This window comes from Galeopterus variegatus, unplaced genomic scaffold (assembly GCF_000696425.1).
Source record: "Galeopterus variegatus unplaced genomic scaffold, G_variegatus-3.0.2 Scaffold2695, whole genome shotgun sequence".
Classification (NCBI taxonomy): domain Eukaryota; kingdom Metazoa; phylum Chordata; class Mammalia; order Dermoptera; family Cynocephalidae; genus Galeopterus; species Galeopterus variegatus.
In genome coordinates this window covers 48329-72317 of record NW_007728806.1, presented here as the reverse complement: position 1 = coordinate 72317, position 23989 = coordinate 48329, and the positions used below count along the sequence as shown (strand labels likewise).

The following is a 23989-nucleotide window of genomic DNA, read 5'->3' as shown; positions in this document are numbered from 1 at the left end:
TCCACTATCATCTTGCTCCCCACTAGCCTAGCTCTAAAAGCAAGAAAGAGCAGTAAGAAAAGTGTGGTCTTAGAAAAGAAACACCACCATTTCAAACAAAAAAATCAAACCTAAGTCACTTTCATCTCACCTTTAGAAAGTTCAGCAATTTGGGCCGACCCTGTGGCGCGCTTGGGAGAGTGCGGTGCTGGGAGCGCAGCTCCCACCACGGATTCGGATCCTATATAGGGATGGCCGGTGCGCTCACTGGCTGAGCGCGGCGTGGGCGACACCAAGCCAAGGGTTGCGATCCCCTTACAGGTTACAAAAAGTCCCACCACGGATTCGGATCCTATATAGGGATGGCCGGTGCGCTCACTAGCTGAGCGCGGCGTGGGCGACACCAAGCCAAGGGTTGCGATCCCCTTACAGGTTACAAAAAGGACAAAAAAAAAAGAAAGTTCAACAATTCGTCTTCTACTAGCCTTCTAAATCGAGTTAGAATTTTCTCTTCCTTTACAAATTCTCCCCTGACCTTTCTCATCTGCTTTTGTACTTCTTAAGATCACTCAAAAGAATAATAAGGTAGTGAAACATCTGGAGGTCAGGTGAATAATAATCAAATAGCCAGGCAGGTAACAGTGCATTAGATTTTTAAAAAATGAGTTCCTCATCTTTCTTTTCTCTGATCATTTATTTATGATGCAAATCCTACAGATAAAAAATTAAGTATAAAAAGAACTCTGACATTTCTCAATAACTGCATTTTCTTTTCTGAAAAAGAATGTGTATTTTGCTGTTGTTGAATGATATAGTCTATAGATGTCAATTACATCCAGTTGTGTGTGATAGTACTGTTGAGTTCAGCTATGTACTTTCTGATTATCTGCCTGCTGGATCTACCCATTTCTGATAGAGATGCTGAAGTCTCCAACTGTAATAATGGATTTATCTATTTCTCCTAGCAGTCCTATCAGTTTTTGCCTCACATATTTTAATGCCCTGTTGTTAGGCAACTACACGTTAAGGATTATTATGTCTTTTGGAGAAATGACCCCTTTATCATTGTTATGCCCCCTCGTTATTCCTGATAATTTTCCTTGCTCTGAAGTCTTCTCTGTCTGAAATTATTAATATAGCTAATCCTGCTTTCTTTTGATTAGTGTTAGCATCATTTATCTTTCTCCATCCCATTCCTTTAATCTAACATGTTTCTTCATACTTAAAGTGGGTTTCTTGTAGACAGCTTAATAAGTGGGTCACTTTTTTTTTATCTACTCTCACAATCTGTCTTTTAATTGATGTATTTAGACCATTTGTGTTTAAAATGATTATTGATATAGCTGGATGAGTATCTACCATATTTGTACTGTATTTTATTTGTTGTCCTTGTTCTGTTTTTGTCTTTCACTCTTTTTCTGACTTTTGTGGTTTTAAATGAGAATTTTACATGATCTCATTTTCTCCTCTTTCTTAGCATATCAACTATATATTTTTTTACCGTTTTTAGTAGTTCTCCTAGAGTTTGCAATCTACATTTACAACTAATCCAAATCCATTTTCAAATAACACTACATGGATAGTACAAATACCTTAAGCTAACAAGATATTCCTAATTCCTCCCTCCCATTCCTTTACTGTCATTTGTTTCACTTACACATAACATAATCATTAAATACAATGTTACTATTATTATTTTGAATAATCTGTTAAATGCTAGATCAATTAAGAATAAGAAAAATAAAAGTTTTTATTTTACTTTCACTTATTCCTTCTCTAATGTTCTTCCTTTTATTATGCAGATCATAGTTTCTGGCCTATTTCATTTTCATTCTCTATGAAGAATTTCTTTTAACATTTCATGCAAGGCATGTCTATGGCAACAAATTTTCTCAATTTTTGTCTGAAAAAGTCTTTAACACTTTTGAAGAATAATTTTTCAGGATACAGAATTATAAGTTGGTGGATTTTTTTCTGTCAACACATAAAATACTTCATTCTACGCTCTTCTTTCTTGCATGGTTTTTGAGGAAAAGTTAGATGTAATTCTTATCTTTGCTCCTCCACAGGTAAGATGTTTTTTTCCCTCTGGCTTCTTTCAAGATATTTTCTGTATCTTTGATTTTCTACAGTTTGACTATGATACACCTAGGTGTTTTACAGGGAACATTTATCCTTTTTGGTGTTCTCTGAGCTTCCTGGATCTGTGATTTAGTGTCCGACATTAACTGGAGAAAATTCACAGTCATTATTTCTTCTGTTCCTTTCTTCTTTCTTCTTCTTCGCTTCTTCGGGCATTCTCATTAGATGTATGTTATACCTGTTGTTGTCTCACAGTTCTTAGACATTGTCCTTTTTTTTTTTCCTCACTATTTTGTCTCTTTGCTTTTCAGTTTTGAAAAATTTCTATTGACATAGTCTGGAGCTCAGAGAGATTCTTTCCTCAGCTGTGTCGTGTCTGCTAAAGAGCCCATCAAAGGCATTCTTCATTTGTTACAATGTTTCTGATCTCTAGCATTTCTTTTTGATTTTTTATTAGAATTTCCATCTCTCTTATATTATCCATCTGTTCTTGCAGGTTGTCTACTTTTCCCATTACAGCCCTTGGCATATTAATCATAGTTGTTTTAATTCCACTCTGATGATTCCAACATCCCTGCCATGTCTGAGTCTGTCTGATGTTTTTGATTTGCCTCTTTAAACTGTGTTTGGTTTTTTTTGTTTTTTTTATTTTTTTGTTTTTGCCTTTTAGTATGTCTTGTAATTTTTCAGTGAAAATCAGACATGTTATGCTACATAAAAGTAACTGCAGCAAATAGGCCTTTAATAATGTGATGGTAAGATGTGGGGGAGGAGAAGCATTCCACAGTCCCATGATTAGGTCTAAGTCTTTTAGTGAGCCTGTGCCTCTGAGCTATAAATATGAACTTCACAAGTGCTTCTCAGTCCTCCATGCCCCTGTTCCCCACCCGACCCCACCCCCCACCCCCAGCCACCTTAAATGAGACAGAATAGCTAGTGGTGGCTGGACTTGGGTATTTTTCTGTGATATTCACTTTCAGGTACTAGTTGAGCTCCTAGAGATAAAATCACCCAAGTTTTACTGGACACCATAAAGTTTTTAACTCTCAGACTTGTCCACAGTGAGCATCCAGTAATTCTTCAAATACAGTTTAGGCTTTCCTATCCTGGTACTGGTTCCTGTGGAGGTTTCTGCCTCTGGGTTTCTACTGCAGTAAGTTTTAATTTGCTGTATTTGCCTGAGGGTGTCTCCAATTTGGGGGCAGTGATTTACCCTGTGACCCCTCTTCTCTGAAGAATTTAAGAAAAGGTGTTGATTTTTCAGTTTTTCATCTTTTGATGTGTTGTTAGGACAGAGTGACGACTTCCAAACTTCTTACATACTGGGCCAGAAACCACAAAAAAATCTCCATTTTCATTTTTTACCTTCACATTTTACTAATTGATAAAGTAATATATAACACTTATTATATTAAGGAGAGAAAAAAGTAAAAATCTAAATTTGTCTCAGTGGCACATAAATTACCTAAAATGTGATTAATTATACTGTTTACCCTGTAAATAATGAGAAAATGCAAATTGTTAAAAATATACTTCTTTCTTTCTGACACAAGGAAAATGTGAACAATCAAATATTACAGGGATCATTTAGATTCTACATCATTATTGTAATGAAAATATTTCCTAAATGAACAACTAAATATTAAATTTCAATATGGGCTTTTTAAAAAAACCTATCAATAAGTACTACAATCACTGGTTATCCTTACTGCTCAATTTTCAGAATACTAAAGCCTGTTTTATTCCTAAAGTAGTATTACATTTTCTACACAAATGTAAGTTTTACAGTTCTTCCTCAAGGGTGGGGGGGAACAGCAGAAAGCTAAATTTTTATGTGAAATTTGACATTTGGATGCCAGTCCCCAACATTTGCTATCACCGTGGAATTAACCTTTACCCAAATTAATTTACATAGGAAATCTTTGCCCACTGCGTAGTGCTGTGCTGTTCTTATAGCAAGAAAGACAGCTCAATGTTTTTTTCAAATAACACCAAAAAACAGTTTATTACTTTTTATATTACTGGCTTAAATTTTATTCAACAGAGTTTTAGCCTACTTAATCAAAAATATGATGGTTAAGTAAGTTAAGATGAATGCAGTAGCTAATTCACCTTAAGAAATTTGAAAGCAGGATTGCAAAATAAGCCTCCAAACACAATAAGAATATCAGAATGACCACACACAAGGGAACATATGAGCAGTATCTCCACTTTACATATATGGAAATTGGGGGCTGGCCAGTTAGCTCAGCTGGTTAGAGCACAGCTTTATAACAACCAAGGGCACAGGTTCAAATCCCCCTACAAAAAATATATACGTAAATTTTATTTTATTATTATTTCCACATCTGTGATGCATTAGGTACAACAGCTATCTCTGAACCCTTTACACAGTGAACAGATGGTGAGCCATTACAAAATTAAGAGCTAGGGTAACAATAGGGTAACATCCTAAGGATTTATTAGTAATTTTGCTATCCAGCCAGAGGATAGTTACAGAGTTGGACAAATAAGTTGTCCTAGGAAGATAATGAGGAATTAGAGTGAGATACATCAGAAATTAATCTACCAAAAAAAAAAAAAAGGGTTGTCGAATGAAAATGATGAATGCTTGTGAAAAACACAAAAGAATGCTATTTTTAAAAAGTTCCACTTCATTTGCTAAATATAAAATATATTCCTTAGACCCCATATTCCTGAAACCCCCCAAAAAGTCAATATCTAAGTAAAACAGAAACTTAACATTTGACATAGTTTCTATGTCAAAACAGATTCAATTATGTTAGTTTATAAGAGATAAAGAAACGAAAACATCACACACAAAAAATTTAAGATTACCTAGTCATGGCAGGTAGTTATATATGTAAAAATAAACTACTCAGGTGATAATGGCTATGCAAGAGACAAGATAGCCTAGCAGATGGAGCCTAGAATGTAGTCCTGCTCCAAAAACTGTCATATGACTTTGAGAAAGTCACAGTATTATCTCTAGAGCTGAAATAATGTAATCTCGGTAGAATCCTTTGAGGAATAGTGATAGTGCATCAATAAATAATATAGTTTTTTCTGGGTGAGGGGACACTATCTAAAGAGAAAAGCATTCCTGGCTTTTAAAAAGAGAAAACATTGATTTGTTAAGAAAGTTATTTCAATATTAGCTGTGAAAAATAGCTTACCTTCCTTCCCCTAGAACATAAGAAGCTGATGAAACCATATGATATTTCCAAAGGAAGGTATTATTGCTTGAATGTGGTTCACTAACATTATTAGCTGTTCAAAATGAGATAAAAGAAAGGGAAAAGGTTAATTATCTAAAAGTATACCTTTTCTTTGTTTTTAACATGAAATATATCTCACACAAAACCATTCAAATGAGATATATATCCCTGAGTTTGACTCCAGGGATAGCTTCTGTGAAGCAGAGACTGGACAATATTTAAAATTATTGAAACAATTCCTGATCACTGTGAGAAACGACCTCACCCTTTCAAGGTGAAAGGATGGACATGGAGACATGAGGTACAGCGAAGCAAGACTTTAATTACAGCCTTGCAAGTTTCAGGTGTCTGATGGGCAGGCACACGGAAAAGGGCTTTAACAAGCAATTTATTTCATAGTGCACTAGTCCCTGCCCCTGCCTCTTCATTGGCTGAGAGTACTACAGCGTACACAGTCTTCCTGGATGACGTCTAAGACTACCCCAATTTACTACCCCCTTGTAGGAAATTTCTTTGTCTGAGGGCTCAGGACAAGCTGGCAAAAAAGGCCCACCCAAAACCCTGTGAAAGGAGAAACATTAGAAAATGAAGAGAACAATAAAAGGCTATTAATTCATTACCATCTCAAGGACAACTTTATCCATTTGAAGTAAACAATTAAGGGCTGGTAACTCATTACCATCTCAAAGACAACATTATCTACTTCAGGGACCCCCCCAGGAATGGGCTGGACCAGTCAGACAACTTTCTGGCTGAGCCTGAATTATTTCTGAAAATGAATCACTTAGCTTATTTCCTTTACAATCACTAAATGTCAACAGATTTAGTGAAAAAAAAATTAACATCTTTACAGTTATCCTACTTTAATATTTTTCCCTAAAAAAGAACATGAAAGTTCAGCTAATACACAAAGGCTCCACAGTTTACAAAACATGAGGGTTGGGGGAAGAGGCAGGAATATTCAAATAGCTTCAAGGACAAAAGCTAGTTTCACACCAGAACATATTTACAGTTCCTCATCTAGAATTCAAGGAACATCCATCTGCGGCAATCAGCCAAGCTTGGCAAATTAAAATAACAGTAATTCTGACAAATTATCTTCTATAAATATTCAAATATGGATGTTTGTGTGCATGCAAGGGTCTCCATATGCCAATCAAAATGCTTTGTTTAGGATTCTAAATTGAGCTTTCTTTCACCCTTCTGTAGGAATCCCCTGAATCCTTAACTTTCATTTTAACTCTCACCCCAGCTGATTGAGATCAATAATCTCTCTATTCATGGCCTAAATTAAAATTTTAAGGATAACTTTCATATAAGCATCAACAGACAAAAGGAAAATGCCTAGAATCTTTGCAAATCTAGGTCTATAAAGACAAAAACAAAAATTCAGGAAAAGAGGGACAGAGAGACGATCTCAAAGGATGACAACTTTTAATTTAACTTTTTATTCATGTTATCAGGGACGCCTTAGGTAAAATCCAGATGTAAAGAGCAGGTAACAACTTCATAAATTGGGGCTCTATTCAAAGTTCCATTAAGAAAGATTACCAATTATTTGGCTCAAGGCAAGATCATATATTTTGATGATAAGTTTAAGTATATGAAACTCTCAAAAATGAGGAAATGCAATCAGTAAAAAATTCAGACCAAACATACATTTTAAAATCCATACATGCCCTATCATCTATGCTATCCACTCTAAGTGAATCATTGTACCATATACGCATGCTTTGAAACAACACGCTATACCCCCACTTATACGTACAAGTAAACATTTTTAAAAACAGCAATATTGAAAGAAAAAAAAAAGGCAATAATGGCTTCAATGAAAGCAAGTTATCTGATGCATATATTTGCTAATTACTCTATCCTATCCCCCATTAGTCAGTTTCCCTTAAACATATATAAAATTACTAAAAAGCCTCAGACCTTCCACGAAAACTACAAGTGATAGTCTGCATCCAGGACAGTATTAAATTGTAGAAGAAAACTCAACCTATTCAGTGGCATATGCCTTCTGGTCCTGCCAGGAAAGAAACAGCTATAAATACCTCTACTAAGGTTGTTCAAAGTATTTCTAGACAGTTAGGCAGGCTTGCAAGAAACTCTTATTTTATGATCATTTACCACTCAACCATGCAAACCCAGGTGCAACAGTGTGGATCCAAGCCAAACCAGTACTTCTCAAAGCAGAAAAGGGAGGAGAAAAGTCTGGTCTAGAGACCAACAGCATCAGCCTCCTCTGGGGGCTTGTTAGAAATGCAGAAACTCAGGCCCTATCCATCAACGTATTAAATCAGAATCTGCATTTTAACAAGATCTACAAGTGATGCACATACACATTAAAATTTGTGAAGCTCTACAAGAGGGAGAATATCAGAATGAGAGAGAAGGTATAATCTTCTTTTCAAAGATTGGTTCCCACTGCAGACCACCATTTGGACAATAGGCAGCCAATTTTTAACCTCTGTTTGTAGCATCATTACTCCTGTCACAAATATTTCTTGAAAAACAGAAACCCCTCAAAAGTCAAAGAGTGAGTATCTAATGATTAAATCTCAGGTCCCAAGAAAAGCTGTGACAAAGTTATCTTAGAGCAAGTGGTCATATCTCATGCCCCCAAATCATATAACTAGGCAAATTAATATAAAAATAATAATCATCATAATGCCTTTCCGTCCAAGCCCTCAGTACTAAGAGCTTTTGGGGTCCCAGTGGCTAGGAAAGAGACCAGGAAACCAAAGGTCTATGCCATCCTGTAACCAAAATAGGCATATATGTGCTACTTATTCAGCTATTGTCTTTCAGTTCCAAATCCACCTTTTAATACTCTGTAACGCTGAAATTAGAACTCTGTAAACTATTTTTCTCTTTAGCCAGCTAGCTTCCTCAAACTGCCAGTAAGGGCACTAAAGGAAGAATACATGCTTTTTCCAGTCAGCATTGCCCCAGCAGTGTTAGTTGGTGACAGCCACCAGCTTTTTCTGGCACTCCCAGAAATACCTCTCAGAAATACCAGCAGCATCCAGACACTACCCCCTGTAGACGTTTTGGACCCTCAATTCTATGGGGCCCCTACTCCAAGCTCTTCTTTATTCCCTCAGCCCTATTGATGGTGACCTGTAATTATTGTCTCTGTGTTACTCCTGTGTTCCCATTTCTCTTTTTCTGCCCTCCAAAACCAGCATAACCCATTCCTTTATTAAGTTTTCTTAAACTGAAGTATCTAGTATGGATTGGTTTCCTGAACTGACCTGATCCTAACTGATCTAATCATGGCTAAATGGAATAACATTCAACATAATCTTGATCACTTGGTAAAACTGTTTTCCCAAAACATGATAATCCATGAGAAAGTATTTACTGCTTCACCCCCAAAATAGGTGCAAGATGAGAAATAGATGCAAGTAGTATACTTAAGAAAAAAGGAAGAGGAAACACAACCTGAAATAACAATATATTGAACTAAATATGGTAGAAAGCACATTTATCCCTCAAAAACATAAAGAAAAGGCCAGTAAATAGTCTGAAACAAATATGTTTTCTACTTTAAATAACAGAAATCATAGAATTTTAAAAGTGTAAGAAATTTTCTTCTGCCTCTACCATTATTCAGTTTTGTTAAAGCAGTTTTATATCTAGTTTGGTTTACTATACTTTAAGGAAGCTGTTGAGAAATTAGAGACCAAAAAAGATTATACAAAAGATGAAAGAGAAATAGGATCCCTGAAGAAACGTTTAAGGAGTCAAACTTTTTAGTCTAGTCTAGTGAATAGAAAACTTCAGACCAACATATTAGTTGCCTTCCAGTTTAAGAGTTCTGACCAGCTGTACTTCATCATCTCTACAAAGGAAATGAGCTTAAACTGGAAGACGACAAAGTAAATGAAGACATAAAATGAAGTTTCTTTACTTACTGACTCTCCTTCAAATTATCTAACAGTGGCAGTTAATGCTGGCTGCACGTGAGAATGACCCGAGATATTTTTACCAAAAAGAAAAAGATGATGATGATGCCCAAAACCCCAGTGCCAGAGATTTAATTTAAACGGTTTAAAACAGAGCCCAGGCATATTTTTAAAAAAATACTGGAGTGTTTATAAGATATTGGCAGAAGGACTGAAAGCCTTCTCTAATGGCACATTCTCTGACTTTGCTACTCAAGGTATGGTCTATGGACTACATCCAGATTAGTGGGGGAACTTGTTAGAAAGGCAACATCTCAAGCCTACTGCAAAACTACTAAATAAAAATCTACATGTTAATAAGATCCCATAATCCCCGTGCACATTGAAGTTTGAAAGACACTGCTCTATAACAGTTGGAAATGGGCATGAGAGAGAGAGAGAGAATGTGCGTGTGTGTGTGTATGTTACTGTGTGGCCAAATTCAACCTAAAAATAACTTTCTAAATTGAATTTTTCTTTAATTTTAAATATAAAATTTATCACTTTTAAAGTCTGTTAGAGTTTACTGAGAATACTAGTTTAGAAAGTGAATAAAAATAAGAACAATTAATTATTCAGCACATACTATTTGCAGGCATTGTTCTTTACAAACTGATTCAGTCCTCAAAACTTGTCTATAAAGTAGGTATTTTGTAATCCCTGTTTCACAAATAGATGAGACATTAAATAAATAACTTGCCCCAAGTCACACAGCTAGTAAGTGGCAAACCTGAGATTTGATCCCAGGTAGTTTATATAAGAGCCAATATACTCTAAGCCACAAAATAATACTGTGCTTACCAATATCATCCCAAAACATTCTGAAATCATTCCAATAATAATTGTTAATGAAAATGCTGTAACAGAAAAGGAAAAATGTAGTGTGCTTTTCTCTGGTTAAAAAAAAATTCAACAGAGTTATAATAGTGATATAATTACATCAACACTGATTTGAGTCTGTGGCCCACATTTACTTATTTATTTTTTTAAATTGAAACATAATTAATTGTATATATCTGTGGTGTTGAATATCAATATACGTGTGCAATATGTGATGCTCAAATCAGGATAATTACTGTTTATCATTACACAATGTATTTATTTTTTGTGGCCCTTTACCAATTTCTCCCTAAGCCCCCATCCCTCTCCCCCTTTGTGATCCACATTTAAAAGAGAGAAGAACATGACAAAGAAGACAGTAATTCAGAAGGTTACTTATAACACCAACATTGTCAATATTTGGGGATTAGTGATAAACGAACACTGCACAGGAGACTATTCTACAGAAGAAAAATTTTTGTAATAACCACTTTGTTATCTCTATATTTGGGAAGTAATTGAAACCCCATGTTAGGAGACATTCTCTCTAATGCCTCCTTAATTCACCCCTACATTACCACTACTACCATAACCACTACCACCACCACCCTCAGAAAAGTAAAATACATATGGCTACGATTATTTTTCACAATGAAAGAGGGTTAGGGTAAATTTAGTCTGATGAGTCTCCTCCTCTGTACCCCACTGCCCCCAACCTCTAACAAAATCCACTCTCTTTCCATCTGTCATTACAGAAGCTAAAATTCCAGTTCCATTAAGACCCAAATGTTACTTCTGAAAATGTTGAGGACAACTTTCTAAGAAGAGGTCAGATGGAACCTGTTAGTAGCCTATTAGAAGTTTTAATAATTCTTGTGAATTCTGTATAGCATAACAGAATAGTCAAAATTCCTAGAGATAAATACCATCATTGTACTAGCAAACAGATTAAGTTTAAAATATGTAAAACTATATCTTATGAGTATTTAAAGTAGAGCATTACTATGATAGTTTAGATTCATTCAGTCCAAGCATGCTCCTGAAAAGAAGTATACAATATCCTTAACACCCTTTCATTAAAAATTATAATGCCCTAGGACCTAGATTCTGAGAATGAACAAAACTATAGGTATTTAAAATAGAGTTGCTTAATCCATAAGAATTACTAAAGTGGATGCTGGAGCAAAAGATTTAGAGATTAAAGAGACAAATGCAAAGAAAGACTCACTGAAATGTAGTCTTCCAAACACCTATGTTTAAAATTATGACTGGAAGCAATTTATTGGTTCCTTTTAGTAAGATTTTACCAGAAGAATCTAAAAAAGGTAAGGTCCATGTGAAGCACGTGATTTCCTAAAGTGTAAAGTAAGACTTCCCAGGAAACCGACACAGATAAAACCCAAAAAAGTGTTTTTAGGAGGCAAGAAAACAGTCAAAAAACACAGAAGCTGAGTATTTCTGATATGACACTTTGATTAACTAATATGACTAATAAAATGACCCAAACCAAAACTCCTTGAAAATTTCCATCAGCTTTTAATTATTCATATTAGTTATGTAAATCATTTGCATGCTTTTTTTAGGTCTTGTACACTTTTTTTTTTTTTTTTAGGAGCATGCTCAGACTAGATAAAGCTAAAATATCTTAGTAATGCTCTGCTTTAAACTTTTTTCCATCTAGTTAGTGCAAGAAAAATCATTCCCTTCCCCTCTCCAACAAGCTTCATAATAGCATGTTCTCACTCTGCCCTCTGTTCCACCCTATTCAAAGAGACTACATTATTTGAATAATTGAGTAAAATATGATATATTCATGAAAAAATCAAAAAACACCCCATATAAATGATATTTATTAAATACTAGTTGAATAAATAAATGTCACCATATCTCTACCCTCATAATATAGGAAAATCACATTTATCATATGTCATTTGTAAAAATTTAAATGAAAAAAATTCACCATTTCTATCACTAATAAAATGAAAAGCTTATTACAGCAAAGAAAAATGACTGTTTAAAAATCACTAGAATCACTTTTTAATCATCAGGAAGGATATATTAAAAAGATGATTCTCAAGTTTCATAGTAAGAATTACGATTAAGCTGGTAAAATTGCAGTCTAGGCTCCATGGCAAAAGATTCTGATTCACAGTGTCTGAGTTTCTGAGGACAGACCCAAAACTCTACATTTTAACAGACTTCCTAGGTAATTACCATGCAGATTATTCTTGAATCACATTCTAATAAACGTTTCACCTTTAAACCGCTATCAATTTCCAAATAAGTCCTTCAGGTCGGATCAGATGCCCACTTCCAACTCTCATATTAAAAGTCTCAACTTCTGATTAAGGAACTAACATATAGAAAAAATAATAGCAAGCAGTGACTAGACATATATTTTACTACTGGCCATGAACTTTTACATACTGCATATAAAGTATGTAACAATGTCTAGCTATAATAAATAAATGCTCAATAAAAGTAGCTTCTATTATCCCTAATCTTCGTTAACAACCTTAGGAGGTGGTTGCTATTATTTCCAATTTGCAGTTGAAGAAACAGGTTTAGTTAACTTGCCCAAAGTCACAAGAATAGTTAAGGAACAGAGAAAGGATTTATGGCAACCCATGTGACTCTAAAACATGAACTCTTTAATCTAGACTAACTTCCTGAAGCAGCAAGGCAACAACAACATGAACAAAACCATTCCACAGTCAAAACCACCCTTTACAAGAATTTTCCTGAGTCATCCCCAGGTCCACCATGGGCTATACACATTCTCACAAATGTTAATGTACGACTAAAAGTTAAAGAAAGACAGGCATAGGACTATGATGGACTGCTAAGAGTGTTAAATGTTTCACAGCTGTTGGGAAAATGGAACAATTTGGTCAGGCTCCCCTCACCTCGGAGCCAGTTCAGGGTGCTTTGGTAACATTTTGTGTGTGGGTGAAGTAGGTGCGCCTGCACAGCGGCGCTGCTTTGGCTGGTGTTTTACTGCCTCTGGCACCTGCCCTGCACAGCCACGTTTTTACCAGACCTGCAGCTTCCAAGGACCGTGTGGCCGGTTACCTAGCTCATAGACCTGCATGAAGGCTTCTGGTGACCCGGCCTGGCATGTGAAGGGTTTGTGACTCAGTCTGTGAATGAGCTTGAGGGGTCTGGGAGTTCCAGACCCAGCCCTAGCTGGACCATCGCCCCAGTGAGTGCAGGATAACTGGCAGATAAAAGAGCCGTGACAACTAGCGTGGTCACCTAGCTTTACAATTGGAATCACAAACAGGATTAAGAGCTAGACAACTGGCACTGTGAGGATTCCAGGCCTTAGCCGTAGTTTAGCAGTAGCTAGACAGCAGACAACAGCCCCTAATCCATGTAAAAATAACTCCATAAAGAGCTTGACAGAAAATATGAACAGACAGGTTAAAGGAATCTAGTATAAAGTCACTCAGTGTAAGCTGTTAAACTCAGGGATGTTACAAACTCAGTCCTGGGTTTTCAACATCTAAGAAGCCACGGGGGAGGGGGGGGACAATTAAAAACAACTGAGACTTATTTCATCAACATAAAATATGAACATAATAAATATGAAATTTAAAATTCCCTATTTAACACGATATTTTCTACTCAAATTTTTTAAAATCTACATTACTAATGATTATTTTTTTTATATGGATCATTTATTTTTTAAAACACTGTAACTTTTTCCAAAACATGTTTTTCTCATCATAAGTTCCTCTTAAGTGGTTGTTTTCTTTCTAGTTTGTCTGTTCCCACCACCTATCCCCAAAATGGTAATCAGCATTGGTTTCCACGAACCTCCCTTACCCCACTTGAACCAAGACTACATTCACAACAAACAAAATACAATTAGTCATAGCAAAAGAGATTACATTTTTATACTGATAACATCAACACATCACTAAAACTACAAATTCAAAAAATGAAAATTACTAATGATAAAAGTATTTTCTGTTCTTCTAAGCCATACAGAGAACTTGTATTTTAATCTCATATCTCTCAAAAAGTAATACAGCTCCTATTACTGTTTTTTAGTTTTATAAGTCCTACAAATTTACAGATCACTCTCTAAGAAGACTTTTTTTAATTAAATGCATCATTATTAGGCTCTTAGCCAAATAAAATATAGTACATAGATAAAGAGCAATGTACAAATATACCTCAGCCAGGAAGAACACATATCTCCCATTCACTCACCCTCTCTTTAAAGGAAATAAAATCTTAAATACTTTTTCATCCAAACCACAGAGGTGATGATTTACTGGAGTGCTACTTCCCAAGGAACCCCAGTGCTACAGGAGGAAGCCAAAGAACACTTCCCTCTGCTGGAGATCTGTTCATTACATACGTAAAAGTAGGTATCTCCATTATCCAAATTTTTACAAAGAATAAATATTACACTTTTACAGCTACAAAAGATTTGCGTCTTTTTTTAATGTGATGTTTACTTAGTTTTTCTTTTTAAAGCGGAGAGCAGATTTTAGAAATTCCTGTAAAAGTTAAAAAAAAAAAATAGTGAGATTGTAAAGGGTTTCAGTCAGAGGCAGAGACCCTGAACCAACAAACACTATATTTCAAGAGCAAGAACTGCATGCTTCTCCTTCAGAGCTCTTTCTACAGAAAAAGCATTGGCTCTTTATGTAAAACCAGAGAGCCAAGAACTTCTAATAGCAGAAATTCTCTCGAATCTCTTGAAAGTCCTTTTAACTATATAACATCCCCAGAACCTCAAACAGCAGGGAGCGTAAATATTTGGTAAATTTTACTCCACCCTTCCTTTTTGGTATAAAAAATAAATTCCCCTGAGCAGATTCTCTGGACACAACCAGATAGTGATGCCTTTCAGCCCCATATACCCTCCACTCCTAATCTGCCACACACAGAGAGAATAAGCCCTCTACTTGTAATTCAATCAGAATTTTTTTTTTTTTTTTTTAACGAACGTAGCAACTGCAAGCAATCTTTTATCTTTTAATGGTAAAGTATCTTTTAATTGTAAAGTATTCAGTACCCAAATGTGGCCATTAAGCACATGAAATGTGACTAGTCTGAACTGAGACATGTTGTAAATGTAAAATACACACAGATTTCAGACAGTGTGAATAAAAGAATGTAAAGTAGCTCATTGATATTTTTATACTGATTAGTTGAAATGATAATATTTTCAATATATTAAGTTATAATTTTGAAACAAATTACATTTGTTTTTTTAAATTTTTTTAATGTGGCTACCAGAAAATTTAAAATTAAATGTGTGGTTTGCATTATATTTCTGTTAAGACAGCACTGTTCTATAAACAAATGATCGTGCTTTTACTAAACTGTTCCTATATCAAGCTTTCATGTTTATATAGCAGCATAAAACCTAGTCATTACAACAACAAACCAAAATTACCTTTCCCCCTGACTTGCAAACTAGATTTCATTCACTTACCTTCTTCCAGGTTCCTTTGTTTGTGATATTTCCATTCAACCTTAAAATGCTGAATAAATTCTAAAATATTTCACCTCCTCCACCACCACCCCCAACTCCTACCCAAGTTATGGGCCTTGAAATATTAACCTTTTATTTCTAATGATTCACTCAAAGAAAGGGAAAGAGATAAGTTTTCCCAGAGGGACCTCCATGTTATCTCTAAGAGACAATGTGTGGTAATTTTAACAGTTTGCTCTCTAGAATCTAATATTAAATTAATATTTCATTTAATATTTAATATTTTAATATCAATTCCATAGATTATTGTGAGATGATAAAAGAAAAGCATTTAGAAAACACCTGGGACTTTAATGCTAATAAGTATTAGCCATTATTATTATTACCATGATTTCATTTTATTGTCATGCTTCTTAAACCTATCATTCTCCTTTTTTTATTCTTAACTGTCCCATCAACAGGTTCTCTCCTCAGTGAAGCCTACCATGTATCAAATAAAATCTAAAGAATACAGAACAACAATTGGAGAGAGAAGTCATTTGGGACTGACAAAAGCAAGGAATTCCAAATACCAGAAGCCACAAGAAAGTGGTTTGCATCACATAATAGAAGGATTCCTCATTATGAAAAGTAGTTGATCTAAGTCTGGGACTCTATAAATAAGTATCTTCACAGGGCGTTAGAAAAGATATTTCTAAAATCCCCCTTCAATCATCTGTTCCCTGTAAGATATCCAATCCAGATGTTAAAAATCTAGAACCTATCTCATTAGCAATAGTCATCGAATCTAAAACTTATACATTTCTTTGTGACACTCTGACCCCGCTACTGATTCATGCCTGTACAGCTAAAAATCAACAAGCTACTGTCTGCAAATAGTGGAGTGCCCAAGTTTAGATATTCACCTTATGGCAACCCAGGTTAAAAATCTGTTCATTCTTACTCAAGAGCTCAAAAAGCAGAAGATACATATGAAAAGGTCAAAATGCTCACTTTGTCACTACTGACAAACCAAGTCTCATGGACTTAGAGCAGATGTAGATTGGTAGCTCTTTAGCTTAAGCCAAAATATAGGTAAGCTGAACCTCTCACTACCTGTTTCATATTCTGTCATCTATTGTAGACATTTACATCATGTTTTATTTCTTCTTTCTCTTAAAGGTAGGACTGTATCCTCCTGAATTCTAAAGTCTACAACACTGCATCTGATATACTGTTCAAATATCTGTCATGTTGAACTGAATCTATAGTTCTGAAAAAAATATTATTTACCTCTCTGAAGCACTTGAGTTTTTAAAACACTTCACATGATTTCATTTGACTGTCCCAAAAATCATATAACTAGGCATATCAAAGACATAGTTTCACTTTTTCCTAAATAACTGAATCTCGCAAGTCCAAATTAATTTAAAATTATTCACTTTTGTATGTCTTAATAAGTCTAAGACCATGCTGGTCACAGGTGACAAAACCAGAACTTCACAGCACTATACCACACCACACACCACACCAGAACTTCTCTCAGAGAGAACCGAGGGGAAAAGAAAGAATACAAAACAACATGGTGATGATGACAAGATTTTGATAATGAGCTAAATCTATGCTTAGTCCCTAAAAAAAATTAACTTGCTTTTCACATTTCATTTTACCTATCTTATTAACATCTCAAAGATTTATTTTCCTTCCTAAAGGTTTCTTTCTATTAAGTTTCTTCCTTTTTCTTCACATAATTAGTTGTACCTTCATCATCAAAATTATACTCCATCTCAAATTTTACCCTCTATCTTCTCTTGTAATTAAAGTTCAATCCACATATTAAAAGTTACACAATTTTGTAAATACAATTTCCTTAATTTGTCTTCCTGAATGTAATTTATTATTCATTTGCATTTACCAGTATTCTCTGAAATGGCTTCTGTTCAATTTTACCCTCTCTAAAAATAGCCTGTTGTATATAAGACCACATTCTGCTGAGATTCCCCCTAGACTCATGTGAGAAAAAGACAAGCAGTTCCTCTATAAAAGTACTTGCCATACATTTCTCAAAGGAAGGTATACAAATGGCCAACAGACATATGAAAAAATGCTCAACATCACTCAGCATTCGGGAAATGCAAATCCAAACTACACTGAGATACCATCTCACCCCAGTTAGGATAGCTAATATCCAAAAGACTGTGAATTATAAATCCTGGCGAGGTTGCAGAGAAAAAGGAACTCCCATACATTGCTGATGGGACTGCAAAATGGTGCAGCTTCTATGGAAAATGGTATGGAGGTTCCTCAAACAATTGCAGATAGATCTACCATATGACCCAGCTATCCCACTGCTGGGAATATACCCAGAGGAATGGAAATCATCAAGTCGAAGGTATACCTGTTCCCCAATGTTCATTGCAGCACTCTTTACAATAGCTAAGAGTTGGAACCAGACCAAATGTCCATCATCAGATGAGTGGATACGGAAAATGTGGTATATCTACACAATGGAATATTACTCTGCTATAAAAAAGAATGAAATACTGCCATTTGCAATGACATGGATGGACCTAGAGAGAATTATATTAAGTGAAACATGTCAGGCACAGAAAGAGAAATATCAGATATTTTCACTTATTTATGGGAGCTAAAAATAAATAAATACACAAACAACTGGGGGGGAGGGAAGAAGACATAACAATTACAATTCCTTGAAGTTGATACGATAAGCCAACAGAAAGGACATTGTTGGGAGGGAGGGGGGAGAGGAAGGAGGGAGGGAGGTTTCGGTAATTGGCCACAATATTCAACCACATTGTATATTGACAAAATAAAATTAAATTTTTTTAAAAAAGTACTTGCCATAAACAATCAGTCAACACTAGCTGACAATCAAGATTATAAAAGCAAAGTTAACTTGCTAACTATTGTCACTCCTGAGTTCATATTTAGAATGTCTTGTAAATGTCCTATTTAATCAATGACTTAAGGTAATTCACTCCACTTCTCCAAATCTGTTTTTTCATGTGTAATAATAAGAAAATTAGTCTAGATCTTTGGAATTTCTTTAAGATCTAAAGCATTCCTGAGTCTGAAGACTTAAACCCAAGTTTACCCTTCAACAGTTGATTTATTATTTTAATGCATATATCTGTACCATGTCTATCATATTCTACACAGCCTTGTACACTTATCACTTTGAACATGGTGCTTTGCAAATATATGCAAGTTTCACTTGGTCTTCTAACTGAAAGTGTTAAATTGTTGGCTTCAGTAGAAGACTCTTCAAATTTCCCTGTGTGACTCAACAAGTCACTATGATTCTGAACCAGATTCTGAGTCGATAACACTGTAAAACTGTGATTAGAATACAAGTTATGTCATTATATCCCATGACTGATATTCAGCAAAACCCTCAAGAGATTGGTAATTAACTGGGAAAGGGAAACTGGCCCCAAACCTTGCTCTTAGCCAGTCTTCCATAACCCTTATATCTAATCCCTGACTGAGGAAACTTACAGTGCCATTCAGTCCCTAAATTATAAAGCTGTGAGATGAGTGGGGGAGGACCTAACATGGATGTGTATTTAGATTTTGATTTATTATTATAAATTAGCTCCAAAAATTAAGACATTAGCCAAATTTATTTCTAGATGAGGTTAAACACAATTTGCAGTAAATTCTAAATTACAGTAAAATGTGAAGAAAGTTTTTAAAACACAGATACAGGCTTTTGCAGATATTTCCAGTCAAATTGTAATAATTTCAACATTAGCTCAAATTTAGATTGAAAACTATTACTCTTCCATGTAGTTTTAGCAGATGCCTGGGCCTTGATAAAAATTGCTAAACTGTGTTTAGAATACATGTATATCTATAAAATTCAATGCAGACATAAGGTGACAAAAATCAGTTAACTGTGCATACCTTGAGCAGTAGAAGAATGAAAAGGTTCCAGAAACTTAATAAAAAGTCACAAGTAATCATCACATCTGCATGCAGTTAAACATATGGCACTCCAGTTTCAGGAATCCTGAGCTTACCAAAACTTTACGACTAAATTTGGGTTATTTGGGGTGGGAAAAAGAGATGCGAAAGGGGAGTAAAGAGCCTTTTAAAACCCCTATTTTGACTAAATCTGCAGCTGTAATTACAGCTGTTCTGAAACTTTTCTTAGAACTGCCCAATTACACTTCTTAAAAAATAATAACCGAAAGTAGGTTTAATGAACTAAAGAACTAGATAGAAAAATTTCTTCATAGTTAAAAGCTATTTGGGACTACATAATTAGTTCATATTCTATTATTTTTGCCCTGCAACTAATAGAAAAGAATTGTTATACAAATGCAAGAAGTTTTTTCAGCTTCCTTGGGTTTTGGAATTTCTAACGTTTTTTGAAGGAAACGTACACTGAAATTGTTTCCTTTGTTTTCCTTCCTATTTATGCAGAAACTTGCATTTTATGTTTCTTCTCCCTTGTCATGACATTTATTTTATGTTACTATGAAACATCTATGACCCAAATGAAAAGAATCCTTTCTGTTATCATTACAAATATATTTCTAACGGCACATTTATTCAAAAAAGTTGCATCATGCATCAACACAAATGAAGTTATACACATTTTAAGACTCATTTTTGTGTTATATTTTAGATATGATCAGCATCTTAATTAATTCTCTGGATAATTATTTATTCAAAGGGAGAATTACTTTTTAAAAAATCACAAATCTATGGAACTTTTTAAATAACCAATCTGTTAATTTAAATAATGTCCTCATTGGGTGTGTTTTTTTCAATTACATGTTTTTATTCCCATCTATTTGTAGCTGGAATATCTACAAAAACAGCAAAAGTAAATAAAATTCTTTCTTGGGAAGCATCTAAAAAGGATAAAGAAACCTTTCCAATTCCCCAAGATTTAAGATATGGAGACTAAAAAAAAATACTTCCTGGAAAATTAAAGAAAGTTAGAATAGTGAACATATGTTTAATATTATCAAATATTACAAGTGGAAGAGATGAGATTTAAGAAGCAAAGTAATAAATTACAAAGCAAAGGTTCTCACCAGTGACTTACTGTTTAGTGTTAAATAAATCTGTTCTCTAACTTCCTCTGGCTATCAAAAAGAGAAAGTAATGCTATTAAAATTTTTGTGACATTTTGCTGAACAACAAAAAAATCATAAATAACTTTCTCATCATTTAAGGAAAAATACTTCATAATACACAACAATACTAAAATATTGGTTACATCTGACACATTTACTCTTATATCCTCACAGTGAATTAACTATATTTTCCATAGTTATAGTCAACCATATCCATCTACAAATAGCAGATATATTATTCTCCATATTTTTCCCATTCAAGTTGGTTTAAAAAGTACAAAGTCTATGCTGAGTTCAGTTAGAAAAAGAAATTCACCTCTTTTTCTATATTCTGAAAAGTTGGAAAGAAATGCCCCAATAATCCTAAATATGGTGTCCAAATATTCACACTTTCCTAACATCCGAATAAGCTATGCCTTCCATGGATGCTCAACACAGCCTGGTATTTAAAAGCTAAGCATTACAAGAGGAAAACAGGGAGCCACAAAGCAAGAAGCAAACTAGCAGATAATAAGAGGATTTATGTATTCAAAGAGAATATGGATAATTTAATTTCAAAGCATAGATTATATTTACAGGAAATTGGCTCACATGTAGTCAAAAAATACCTCATTAAGGCAAAGAAATCACACGGAGCACAGACAACAATTCACCAAACTCAAGAATGAACAGTGTTAAGAAGCGGCTGCTAGAAACCAGTAAAGCTTTAAAAAGATATGAGAATAGATGATCCTTTCAGTCACAAGTTGAGCTCCCTGAAAAGCACAGATAGTCTTTAGAAGGTTAGGTGTACTTACCAAAGCTTGCAAACCAACTATCATAAATGATCTCGATCCTTTCAGTCACAAGTTGAGCTCCCTGAAAAGCACAGGTAGTCTTTAGAAGGTTAGGTGTACTTACCAAAGCTTGCAAACCAACTATCATAAATGATCTCATTTGTCTTCTACTAGAATTATCACAGAAGGATGAGGCAAAATGAAAAAAGCCAATCGCAGTTTAAGTTGACATCTTAAATAGCTGCTGCAGAACCCTATTCAAAATCTTCCTTCCAGCCAAATGTCTAATTTGAAGCTTTTCATTAGTATATATTACTTTTTCTTCCACTACAGAACACCTACCAGGATCCAAAACAGTGCAAAGAAGTCAGACAGCAAAGACTGAGAGAACTTTCCAACACCACAAAATATTTAATTCCTTGTTCTCTGAAGTTTCACAAAGACATTGTCATCTGAAATTAGTAGCTAGGAGTCTAAAATCATGACCAGGATAATGGGTCCTTCTACTGGGGGGGAAAGGAGGGAGGTTGGAGAAGACCACAAGAGCCAATGGCAGAAAAATCTACTGTGAAGATACTGAAAAACTGAGAATTTCCCATGGGCCCTCTCATGTCCTCGCCTCCCACAAGTGCTTCTCCCTAACCCTCTTAATAAAATCCAAATTTCCCAATGGCTGCTAATCTACAAGATCAATTCTCCCCTCCTCTGAGAGTCATCCTTGACCAACTATTCCCCGAACTAGCTGTACTTTGCCTGACTCCCTCCCACTAAAGCCTAATAAAAAAATTCCACCATCCTTCTCCAAGTCAGAATTCTCCTTCAGAGCCTTCTCATGCCCAGCATTTTCTAATGTAGTCTTATGCTAACAGTACTCTGTTTGATTTTCTTCCAAATGGTGTTCCAGGAAGTCCACATGGCAGGAATATGTTTAATTTTTGTTTTCTTGATGGGTTCCAACTATAAGCACTGCTTCTGTGTCCATATACCCATGAGGAAAATGTGCAATAGAAAGTAAAGCTTCTACTGATCATTAAAAAAAATAATAAAGACAAAGACAAATCCTTACTAACCACCTAACTATATAGCTATGCACTTTCATGTAATTGATTCTATTTAGACCTCACTATAGCCCTTGGGATAAATATTCTTATGCTCATTCTACAGATGAGAAATCAGAAAATTAGTTTAAGAAACTTACCCAGTTATCAAATGGTAAACACAGGATTTAAACCCAATTATCCCAGGCCAACTCTTTCCACTCAACCAAAGCCACAAGCTACAATTGCCCCAGCTCCAACTAAGCAACTGCATTCTTTTGAGCCCCCTGTGTTTTGCTGGGTCTACTTACCTACTTTTTTCAATCTTTCAGTAAGCCTCCATGCTTTAAAAAAAATTCTTCAAAAAAATACATTCAAGGGCCGAACCCGTGGCTCACTCGGGAGAGTGCAGCACTGGGAGCACTGAGGCCGCAGGTTTGGATCCTATGTAGGGATGGCCGGTGCTCACTGGCTGAGCGCAGTGCGGGCGACACCATGCCAAGGGTTGCGATCCCCTTACAGGTCACGAAAAGGACAAAAAAAAAAAAAATGATTGTACTCAGATTTCATCAGGATATAGTCTCTGGACATTTCCCAGTTTTTTTCTCTATTCTTCACATCACAGTTCAATAATTAGACTTCATTAGTATGTACCGTAGTTTATATTTCAACCAATTAGAAATGATATTGGAAATAAAATTTTTTAAAACCCAAGTATTATACATGCAGACTAACTGCTTTGGGGGGATTCATTTTATCAGGAAAAAACCAAGTTGCCAACACAAATTCGTACGCAACAATAGATACTTGCATTAGCTAAAATATAAAGAAACGATAATTCTCAAACCACAATTATTTTGACCACCAAAAATAATGGGCTTAAAAGTACACTCTGGGAGGTCAGGATGTAGTAACAGGAATCAGGTTTGTCCTCTCGCTTGAAACAACAACAGAAACAGACAAAATATAGAAAACAAGAGTTCTCAAGAAACTGAATAGCAAGCAACAAAGAAGAGTGATTCCAGAGAGACAGAAATCAAATATAAACCCTACAATTGCCCCAGCTTACTACCTATAGAGACTTTTCAGGCTATGGCACAGGGAAGAAAAATCAAGGCAGAGCTAGGTGAGTTGAGGAACTCACTTGAGTTGACGAAACGAAGAGTTGAGAGTCTATGATAATTAATGCATCTATCCCAGGAGAAAGTCCTAGAGAAGCTACACAGGGAAAAAACCCAGAAATTTGCAGAAGCACCTCTCAATCAGCACAATACTTTTAACTAAATTTGTTGTAATTTTGTCTTTTGACATTGTTCTTACAAAGATTCTATGCTATATGTAAAACATTCTAATTTAACAGTGGATTAAAGGCATTACTTCTGAGTTCCTCCACCTAACATCTGGTCTAAAGCACTGATCCTGGCTGACAACATTTAGCCTCTGGTTGGCCTGCACAGGCAACACCTACCCTTACTTATAATCTGATTTACATTCCTTTTCTCCTCCAGATTCTGGTATAAGATTTACTTCAGATATTTTCCTGTGGGTTTTTTTTTTTTTTTTTTTTTTTTTTTTTTTTTTTT

At 35.1% G+C, this 23989-nt stretch overlaps 1 protein-coding gene across 4 annotated transcripts in view; it reads right to left on the bottom strand.

Moving 5' to 3' along the window:
* Nucleotides 1-23989, bottom strand: part of FUT8 (fucosyltransferase 8 (alpha (1,6) fucosyltransferase)) — a 248246-nt gene that overhangs the window by 202947 nt on the left and 21310 nt on the right. The window contains exon 1 of one of the 4 annotated variants that reach the window (XM_008582684.1): nucleotides 5238-5296. The exons of 2 other annotated variants lie outside the window; for them this stretch is intronic. The gene's annotated coding sequence lies outside the window, so the exon portion shown is untranslated. Of the gene's footprint in view, nucleotides 1-5237; nucleotides 5297-23989 lie in introns of those variants that run through there. One more of the 4 variants, XM_008582685.1, reaches the window with a different exon arrangement.